The sequence below is a fragment of the Trichechus manatus genome, unplaced genomic scaffold (assembly GCF_000243295.1).
Source record: "Trichechus manatus latirostris isolate Lorelei unplaced genomic scaffold, TriManLat1.0 scaffold00148, whole genome shotgun sequence".
Taxonomy (NCBI): Eukaryota; Metazoa; Chordata; class Mammalia; order Sirenia; family Trichechidae; genus Trichechus; species Trichechus manatus.
The window spans coordinates 3449116-3459712 of NW_004444084.1; the positions used below are offsets into that span (position 1 = coordinate 3449116).

Below are 10597 nucleotides of genomic sequence, written 5' to 3' on the forward strand. Positions count from 1 at the left end.
CATCATAGAGGTAGGATTTACAACACATAGGAAAATCACATCAGATGACAAAATGGTGGACAATCACACAATACTGGGAATCATGGCCTAGCCAGTTGACACACATTTTGGGGGGACACAATTCAATCCATAACAATAAGGTTCACCATTCTTGGCTCTACTCACTAGATACCAGTAGCTACTTCCTTGTCGTGACAATGTTCCAGACGTTGTCAAATATCCCGTATGGGGCAAAATCACTCCAGGTTGACAGCCATTGCTCTCTGGGATTGTTGCCTGTCTGGGATTTTACAGTAGTGAGGGGTAAGGAAAACAAAACAAAACAAAACCCTTCTCTAAAACAGGTCAATTGGAAGAGCCAGAATGAAATCCTTGGTTGGGTTACACTGGCAATCAAACCTACTCTAAATGTTCGTAGCGGAATTTTCATGTGATAAAATATGTAAGCATCCTTCACATAGTTCTTGGCAATAAGAGGTATCAGGAGGCACTTGTTGAACCTGAATGCTGATGTAGGTTGACTTTGGAAAGATGTGTAATTTAGTAAAAACTAACCTGCAATATGAGAAGTTCCGGTTTTACTGTTAGCATCTTCACTTGCTTTAGTGGTGGTTTTCATGCTCCAGTATTCTTCTGCATCTTTTCTCAGCTGTTCCACTCCAGTTGCTGACACTAATAAGCCATGCAGAAAATTGTAGCTGTCCATCAGTATGCCTGAGTAAACTTCCTGCATACAATGGAGAGATTCCAGTAGATAATTTAAGCATTTCATTCTAGCTCACAATATCTACAATAATATAGCTTCAGCAATATGTGAATAACTTTTTTTTTTTTACGTTTCCTCTTAGAACAAAGTAAGACTATCATGATATTCTTCATCTTTAGAATAACTTCTAATGGAAGGGTTATATTATTTACATCAACACAGTGCATGGTTGACAATCAAAGTGCAAGAGAAGCTGAACTATTTTTTATGTTTGGAATCCCCTCACTTCTTTATCTTGTGTTACCATTTATAACAAATAGAAAGATAGACCTATGTATTTTTAATTGAAATTTTCACTTGGATCAAATTTAATTCAGGCATTGTCCTACTAAAATATCAATTCATTTTCATATAAATGGTGCCTCGCTATCACCAAAGTCAACATTTGGCAAAAGTCATTACATGAATCTAAATGCATTGTATCTTCCAGAATTTTTAGTCATCTTTGTTTTAACTTTGATAAATTAGAGAGAGGAATTAAACCTAATTCTACATATGTTTGTTGACAGGTCATTGAAGAAGACACCAAATAACTAAACAAAGAAACATGGTCCTCTAAATTTTATCTTTCAAATCTCTCTCTTCATCTCATATGCAAATGTTTGCATTAATAAAATATTAAACCAGGAGTGGCTTTCTTAAAATGTACAAGTGTGCAACAAACATTTTCTAAAAACTTGAATGCAAAAGATTTTCCCAAGTTAGACACACAGCGTCAATCTGCCCCATTTCCTGGCCCAGGCTGGAACGCGAAGGGTCATGACATCCTGGAGAACAGGTCTCCATGCCCTTGCCTGTGCTTTCATTTTATTCTGAGAAAAAGAAGCAATAAAGAGGAACTATTCTCCCCTCTTTTTGGATAGGAGTAGCTCATCCCTTGGCAACCCTGCTGCATTTCTCCTGGTTTTGAAAGCAGCCCATGCAGGGTCTGACACCTCGGACTTCTTTGTGAATCTGAGAAGCATTTGTGATAATGGTTGAGACAGGAGCTGTATACAGGCTAAAATGCAGCTACCCACTCCTGTACAAGCATCATCTTAATGATCAGGACTTTATCCTTCATTCCCCTTTATCTCTTTATCTCCCTGCTTCCTCCCCTCACTCACACTCCTGCACTGGTGCAGGTGCCTTAAAAATGACTCCCTCTTCCCTTCCTCAGGGCTTTCTTGGGGGACCTTCCACAGTCCTTGTTGTTCCCAGCCCCACCACTGCTCCAGATACTGCTTCAGATCTGGTTACCACTGTCTGCCAGCCCCATGACCATGACTTAATTCTCACAGAAGCTCTTATCAAGAAGACTTCTTTTTCTGCACACACAGGGACCACGACTGCTTGTGGTTGAGGATTTACTTCTTTGGAAGAGAGTATTTGTAAGAATTTGTGAAGGACCCACACAGAGGTCCGTGCCTGCTTAAGGCCCCTTAGCAGATAGTGAGAATCCAATACCTTGCTTTTACAGTCATCAGTAATGGAAATTGTGTCCATATTATTGATCTAAGCTTAAAGACAGAACCAAGTACCATTTTCACGAGACACAGTTTTGGAGAAAACAAGGCTGTTCCTGGTCAATGTTTTCTGCAGTAAGAATAATGATGTCCGCATGAGGCAACTTGAGAGATGGTGAAATAAGAATGATGAATGTGGAGGCAGAATAGTGATAATAATTATCTCCATAGATAAAGTATTTTTTAATCCTCATATAATTCTCAGAAATAGATACAACTCTTGTTGCTCTTTCAGCCAAAGCATAGAGTAGTTAAGAAATTTGCCTAACATCTGACATCTAATAAATAATGGAGGCACAATTCAAACATAGCTCTTTCTGATTCCAAAGTCTGTGCTCTCCACCACTAAGCTCTCCTGCCCCAGGTGACCTAAGTTCATATAAATCCTAGTTCTGGAACTTACTAGGTGTTGCTTCACTTTTCTTTGCCTCAGTTAATTCACACATATAAAGGGTATGGCAACACTTACCTCAGAGAATCTTTTTAGGAATGAATGAGAAGTAGAAGTGAAAGTATTTAAATAGAATACGCTGCTGTTATGACAGGATGTGGCTTCATTATTGAACTCATGGTAATAATGTGGAGTGGCCTCCAAGAGATGCCTTTCCCAACAGAATTTAAAAAGAATCAGCGTCTTTCTTCATGAATCTGTTTAGAAACTCAATTGGGGTTACATATTATTTTGGGCCAGAGTTGAGTTTCAGACAAAACACCCTGACATGGGCTTTGCCAGACTGGATTAATAGTTTGTCACTCTGGTCCTCAAAGAGGGATAAACAAAGGCTGGGACAACATCTGGCCTGCTATCATCGTCAGTCATATGGCAAAAACAAACTTGGAGCTCTCGTCAAGGTTTGTATTTGCAGAAAGGACCAAAATTAATGCTATTTAATTGCCTTTCAAGAAACTGGATACTAATGCTTTATGAATGCTACATGATTCTGCAAAAATCACCATGTACTAGAAATACAGGATGACCAAGCCCCAATGGAAACAAGATATATAAATGAGAGTGGTTGAAAAGAAATGTTGAAGCTCAAGAACTGCCCCATGTGCAGATCATTTTTATAGGCACAGGACTCCTCTTCCAAAAATATGCCCAGTACAGTTATTAAATGTCTAAAATTCTACTATTAGAGAGCCTTTTCTTTGGTGTAAGTATTAAAGTCTTCCTGCCATTCCCTTTTAGAAGGAAAATCCTCAGGGGGGTGGGCAGGATTTTGCTACCATGTGAGTGGTTCCTTCAGTTTCTCAGATTATTTTCCTAAAAAGTGTCTTGTAATGGAAATAGAAGTTGTTCTAAGTCAAACATATCTGATTTTGTTTGATTTCAGCCTTGCCACTTTCTTGCTTTTTGATTATAAGCAAGCTGCGTAAGTACTCTGAATTCCAATTTATTCCTCTTTATAACAGTAAAAAATAATATCTACACTGTAGACTATTTTCATGTAATTCACACAACAAACCCTAGGGAATGCATGTGGATCTCGATCTGATATATAGAAAACACTTGATAAATCATCCCCCCTTTCTCCCTCATGGCATCCCTGGGTGGTGGAAATGGCTGGCGCACTCAGCTGCTAACTGCAAGGTTGGAGGTTCAAATCCACCCAGAGGTGCCTTGGAAGAAAGGCCTGGAGATCTACTTCTGAAAAATCAGCCATTGAAAACCCTATAGAGCACAGTTCTACTCTTGCACACATGGGGTCACCATGAGTCAGAATCGACTTGATGGCAACTGGTATTGGTATATTGTTCCCTACGATTACTCAATTTCAATGACAGGGAGACCAAAGAAAAAGGAAAACAGGGAGCTAGAAAAGGCTGTCATCTTAAGGATAGTCATGCCGATTATACTCTAACTTAGCCAACATCTTCTCCCTTGGGTGATCACTCCAGCTATCAGCAGTCATCTCACAGTGGGTGGGTGGTGGGGGGTGCTTCTTCTTTTTTTTTTGCATCTCCCTTATTTCTTTCTTTTTTTTTTTAGGTTGTATCTTTTTTTGTTTATTTTTTATTGTACTTTAGACGAAGGTTTTCAGAACTAGCTTCTCATTAAACAGTTAGTACACATATTGTTTTATGACATTGGTTACCAACCCCACGACACATCAACACTCTCCCTTCTCGACCTTGGGTTCCCATTACCAGCTTTCCTGTCCCCGCCTGCCTTCTAGCCCTTATCCCTGGGCTGGTGGAGGCTGTGGTAGTTGTGGTCTATTAGTCCTTTGGGCTAATCTTTCCCTTGTATCTTGTTTTCTTCATTCTCCCTTGCTGGAGGGGGTGCTTCTTTAGGAACATTTAGTATTTATTAAGCAATGGGTCACATGTTTTTTTTGTGCTGGGCTTTATACTACAGAGATGAATGAGGCAGTGTCCCTTCCTTCAAGATTAAATTCTTGATATATCAAGTTTTTAAATTTCAGGCTTCACACAGGCTATATAAGGTTTCTTTTTTTTTATCTTCTGGACTTAAAACTCAGTCAGTTGATAATATTTGACCCTGGGTGGTGCAGTTAACACACTTGGTTAAATGCCTAGTTCTCTTCTAGGAAATAACCAGGTATTAGAAGATGTGGGCCATTGATTCATTATCTGTATGATTCTGTTTAAGTAATTTTTGATTCTCTAGGTCTTTTCCTCATTAGTAAAATAATGTAATTGAACTAAATATAGAATTTTGGGACTTACAAGAATGTTTGAACTTGATGGTCTATGAGTTCATGAAATACATGAATTAAAAAAGATATGCTAGCTGAGTGATATATTCTTTTTTTAATACAAAGTTATGCAGCAGATACCTGTCTCAATCATGACATCCTTCTGATAAACCAGTTGCCAGTGAATCAACTCCACTTTACGGTGACCCCATGTGCATCAGAGTAGAAAAGTGCTCTATAATGTTTTCAATGACTGATTTTTTGGAAGCTGATTGCCAGGCCTTTCTTCCAAGGTGCAGCTGGGTGCACTCAAACCTCCAACCTTTCAATTAGCAGCTGAACGTGTTAACCAGTTGTACCACCCAGGGACTCCATCTTTCTGACAGTAGATTGAAAATATTATTGATCTAAAATGGATAATTGTTCTACTAGAGAATACCTGAAGTTTATGCCAACAAGAGAAGTATTATTTTTAACAGTATAGAAGTATAAAAACAGTACTACATAATGTAATCATAAAATTATTTACCAAATGTATCTTTTCCAATTCTTGTATTTTATATTTACTTTATATTTGAAAGACAAAACATCACATCAGTTCTGCTTATTTTTACAACATGAGATTATTTATACTACTGAGAGCAATTAGACCTACATTCAGTAGAAGCTGGATAGAGTTTATGGATTGCCATGCATACCGTGAGGCAGTGATAGGGCTAGAGGACAACTCTAACTTAATTTTGAGGATTTTTAGAGAGCTTGTTTAGTAGAATGATACAGAAATGAAACTGAGTCAGGATTTTGACTGGACTAGATTTCTGATGGCCATGAAAAAGAAGGTTGGGAACAGTTCTGAAAGCAAGGTGCTCATTCCATAAACTGCTTGTTTCATTTTTTCCTTTTAACAGTCCATCAATACCCCTCTTCCTGGGCTTTTCTGTTAATGAAACTGTGCTTCAACCTGATTTGGAGCTCAATTGCATCCCTTTTTGAAAGATTTATCATCTAGCCCAATTCCTAAGGAACAGTACTTAGATATAAACATCTTTTCTTACTCCAAAGAGTCTTCTTACTTTATATTTCTTTTGATTCTTTGCCTTAGCATTCCTCCAGATTTTACAGTTTGCCATTTTACCCTAAAGAAAATTAAGTTCAGATTTCCCAGAGAAAGCGCATTTGTCTATCTCTGAATTCTCATAGTCTGAACATCTCTTTAGCATGTGGGACATTAATCACTATGAGGTAACTCCTTAATTCCTGAAATTCAGGCTGTTGGTCTAAGGAAGAGGCCAAAAAACAAGTTGAAAGGTAATCATTTATGCCTTTAAGTGCGTACCAAATTTTTCCTGCATGAAGTTATCATACTGCTTATTATACTTGCTCTGTTTTTTATTTAAGTAGTGGAATTTTCAGTCTCCCTGTGGAAATCCTCCACTGAATAAAGAGATTCTTCTATATGTAAGCTACTTATGGTTTTTAAAGAAAGAAAAAGGTTATGCTCACATCTCTTCTGGGGGCTATGTCTGCCTAGGCATAACTCTAGGGATTAAATTTAGTCTGGAAAAGCTCTAATGGGGCCACCACTGTCAAACATGGCTCCCCTCTCTCCATTTTAAGTATTCAACAAATGGATAACCTCACCAATTTTACTGTAATCATTATTATCATTATATACCATGTTCTGTCCTAAATGCTTTACTAACACCTCATTTAATATTAACAACAAACCCTTTGAAGTAGGTAGTATTTTCTTCATGTTACAGTTAAGGAAAGTGAGGCTCAGACGGGTTAAGTAATCTGTCAGAGGTCACACAGTTAGAAAGTGATAGAGTTCAAAACTAGGTCAGTTAGACTCCAAAACTTGTACTTTGCATTATGTGATATGGTCTCGCTGGAGGCTGGTATTCCAAGGATGCTCAGGATCACAGTAAGGTAAAGCTACACTGGCTTCAGGGACCTAAGATTAAACAGATACAATGGTTTTCCCTAAGATCAGTGTGTTTCAGTGGTAGAATTTTCACCTTCCATGCTGGAGACTGGGTTCTGTTCCCAGCCAATGCACCTCAAGCACAGCCACCAATCATTTGTCAGTTAAGGCCTGTGTGTTGCTGTGATGCTGAACAGGTTTCAGGGGAGCTTCCAGACTAAGAAGAAAGTCCCAGCAATTTACTTCTGAAAATCAACCAGTAAAAACCCTATGGATCACAATGGTCCAATCCCATTGTGAATGGGATCACCATGAGTAAGGGCTGACTCCATGGCAGCTAACAGCAGTAACAAATGGTTTCTCCCCCATAAACCGTTAATGCCCCATTACGGTCCTAGAACATCTCCTATCTAACTGAAATCAGTTTTCTACTCTTTGTAAATTTAAATCACACCCAAGGCAGACACCTCAGGTCTGTTTCCATTCAGTCCAACCTGTTCAGGCTCAGGTCTTCAACAAGTGAGTATTTAACTAATACTATCCTTTTTTATTCACAGTTGCATATCAGTTAGGATACTTTTGCTGCAAGAAATCCTACTGAGACTGGCTAAACAACAAGGACATTTATTATCCCACCTAACAAGAAATTTAGAAGAAGAGTAGGCTCCAGGGTTAGTTGTTCCATCATCAATGTTGTCATCAAAGACACAGGCTCTTTACACTTCTCCTCTCTGTAGCAAAATGGCTGCAGCAGTTCCAGGAGTCACCTCCAGAAATAATAGGGTCCTGGGAAAGAAGAGAAATCATTTCTCTATAGAGCTCTCTCAGGAGCAGTATAATTTTGTATGTTATGCTATGGAAATCTCATGACTGCCTGGGGTGGAATGGGTGTTGGATGATTAAGCAAAATGTCTACTTCAACTTGTAGACTCACACTTAACAAACTGTTCTCATATCTGATTTTACAACAAGGCTGTTGGGTGGATATTACTAGGTTCCCAATTCTACAGATGCAGAAAATGAGGCTCAGAGAGTGAAAGTGACTGTCCCTCAGTCAACTGCTAACACAGTGGACTAGGACTGAAGTGCTTACTCTTTCACTAAAAAGAAATCAGCATGGATTAGTAGCTAGTTATGGAGTTGTTCCCCTTATTTCCAGACACGACCCCTGAACCCAAATTCCTTCTTCAATTCTATGTCCTGAGTGAACTATCAAAGACCCACATATGTTTATGTATTTTCCTACTCTTTAGTGGATAACCAATTTCTAAAGCATTGGTTCTCAGTGCTGGCTGCTTGTTAAACAAACACGAACAACAACAACAAATACAAGTAGGTAGCTTTTTAAAAATGCTAATGCCCATGCTCCATTTCATACAAACTAAATAAAAAGCTTTAGAAATGGGATCTAGATTATTTAATGCTTACCAGGTGGTTAATACGCAGCCAAGATTCAGAATCGCAGTGCTAGAAAATAAAACACAACCTTCTTTACTTAAAACATAGGGTTCATCATGACCTGGCCTCTACTTCACCCCTCATCAATGAGCCTCTTGTCTCTCCAATCTGGTCCTCTTAAGGGCTTATATTCCAACAGTACCAACCTGTTTCTGAACGCCTGAGAGCACTAAACTATATCATGATTCTGAGCCTTTGCCAATGTTTATTTTATTGCCTGAAATGCTCTTCCAAACACCATCTAAAGCAGTTGCCGTCGAGTCGATTCCAACTCATAGCGACGCTATAGGACAGAGGAGACTGTCCCATAGAGTTTCCAAGGAGCACCTGGTGGAGTCGAACTGCCATCCTTTTGGTTAGCAGCCATAGCACTTAACCACTACACAACCAAGGCTTTGAAACACCATCTATCCCCTATCAAAACCACTTTTTAAAATTTTTTTAAATTTTTTCCCATACAAAACTTTATACATACATTGTTATGTGACTCTAATTGCTCTCCCCATAGTGTGACAGCACACTCCTCCTTTCCACCCTGATTCCCCATGTCCATTCAACAAGCTCCTAACCCTCTCTGCTTTCCCATCTCACCTCCAGACAGAAGCTGCCCATTTAGTCTCTTGTATCTACTTGAGCTAAGAGGCACACTCCTCACGAGTATCACTTTATGTCCCACAGTCCAGTCCAACCCCTGTCTGAAGAGTTGGCTTTGGGAGTGGTTTTAGTTTTGGGATACTAGAGAGTCTGGGGGCCATGTCTTCTGGGGTCCCTCCAGTCTCAGTCAAACCATTAAGTCTAGTCTTCTTACTAGAATTTGAGTTCTGCACCCCACCTTTCTCCTGCTCCGTCAGGGACTCTCTGTTGTGTTCTCTGGCAGGGTGGTCATTGGTGATAGCCGAGCACCATCTAGTTCTTCTGGTCTCAGGCTGATGAAGTCTCTGGTTTATGTGGCCCTTTCTGTTTCTTGGGCTACCGCTTTCCTTGTGTCTTTGGTGTTCTTCATTCTCCTTTACTCCAGGTGGTTGGGACCAACTGATGCATCTTAGATGGCCACTTGCAAGCTTTCAAGACCCCAGACGCCACTCACCAAAGTAGGATGCAGAACATTTTCTTAACAAGCTTTGTTATGCCAATTGACCTAGATCCTCTGAAAGCATGGTCCCCAGACCCCTACCTACTACTCTGTCCCTCCAAGTGTTTGATTGCATTCAGGAAACTTCTTAGCTTGGGTTTAGTCCAGCTGTGCTGACTTCCCCTGTAGTGTGTGCTGTCCTTCCCTTCACCTAAGATAATTCTTTTGTACTATCTAGTTAGTAAATAACACTCACCCTCCCTCCCCACCCATGCAACCATCAAAGAATGTTGTCTTCTGTGTTTAAACCTTTTCTTGAGTTCTTATAATAGTGATCTTATACAATATTTCTCCTTCTGTGACTGACTAAATTCACTCAGCATAATGACCTCCACCTTCTTCCATGTCATAAGATGTTTCATGGCTTCATCATTGTTCTTTACCATTTTCTAGTATTCCATTGTGTGGTATACAGTAATTTGTTTATCCATTCATCCGTTGATGGGCTATTGTGAACAGTGCTGCAGTGAACATGGGTGTGCATATATCTATTTGTGTGATGGCTCTTATTTCTCTAGGATATATTCCAAGGAGTGGGATAGCTGGATCATATGGTACTTCTATTTCTACCTTTTTAAGGAAGCGCCAAATCGATTTCCAAAGTGGTTGTACCATTGTACATTCCCACCAACAGTGTATAAGTGTTCCAGTCTCTCTACAACCTCTCCAGCATTTATTATTTTGTGTTTTTTGGATTAATGCTAGTCTTGTTGGTGTGAGATGATATCTCATTGTAGTTTTGATCTGCATTTCTCTAATGACTAATGATCGTGAGCATTTCTTCATGTGTCTGTTAGCCACCTGAATATCTTCTTTGGCAAAATGCCTGTTCATATCCTTTGCCCATTTTTTAATTGGGTTATGTCTTTTTTGTTGTTGAGGTTTTGCAATATCTTGTAGATTTTAGAGATTAAACGCTGATCGGATTTGTCCCAGTCTGTAGGTTGTCTTTTTAGTCTTTTGGTGAAGTCTTTTGATAAGCGTAAGTGTTTGACTTTTAGGAGCTCCCAATTATCTAGTTTCTCTTCTGGTGTTTGTGCATTGTTACTTATGGGTCATATTCTGTTTATGCCATGTATTAGGGTTCCTAGCGTTGTCCCTATTTTTTCTGCCACGATCCTTATTGTTTTCGATTTTATATTTAGGTCT

At 39.3% G+C, this 10597-nt stretch overlaps 1 pseudogene; it reads left to right on the forward strand.

Annotated features, from left to right (window-relative positions):
* The window catches only part of LOC101347368 (40S ribosomal protein S2 pseudogene), a 127631-nt pseudogene that overhangs the window by 11771 nt on the left and 105263 nt on the right, over positions 1–10597 (forward strand).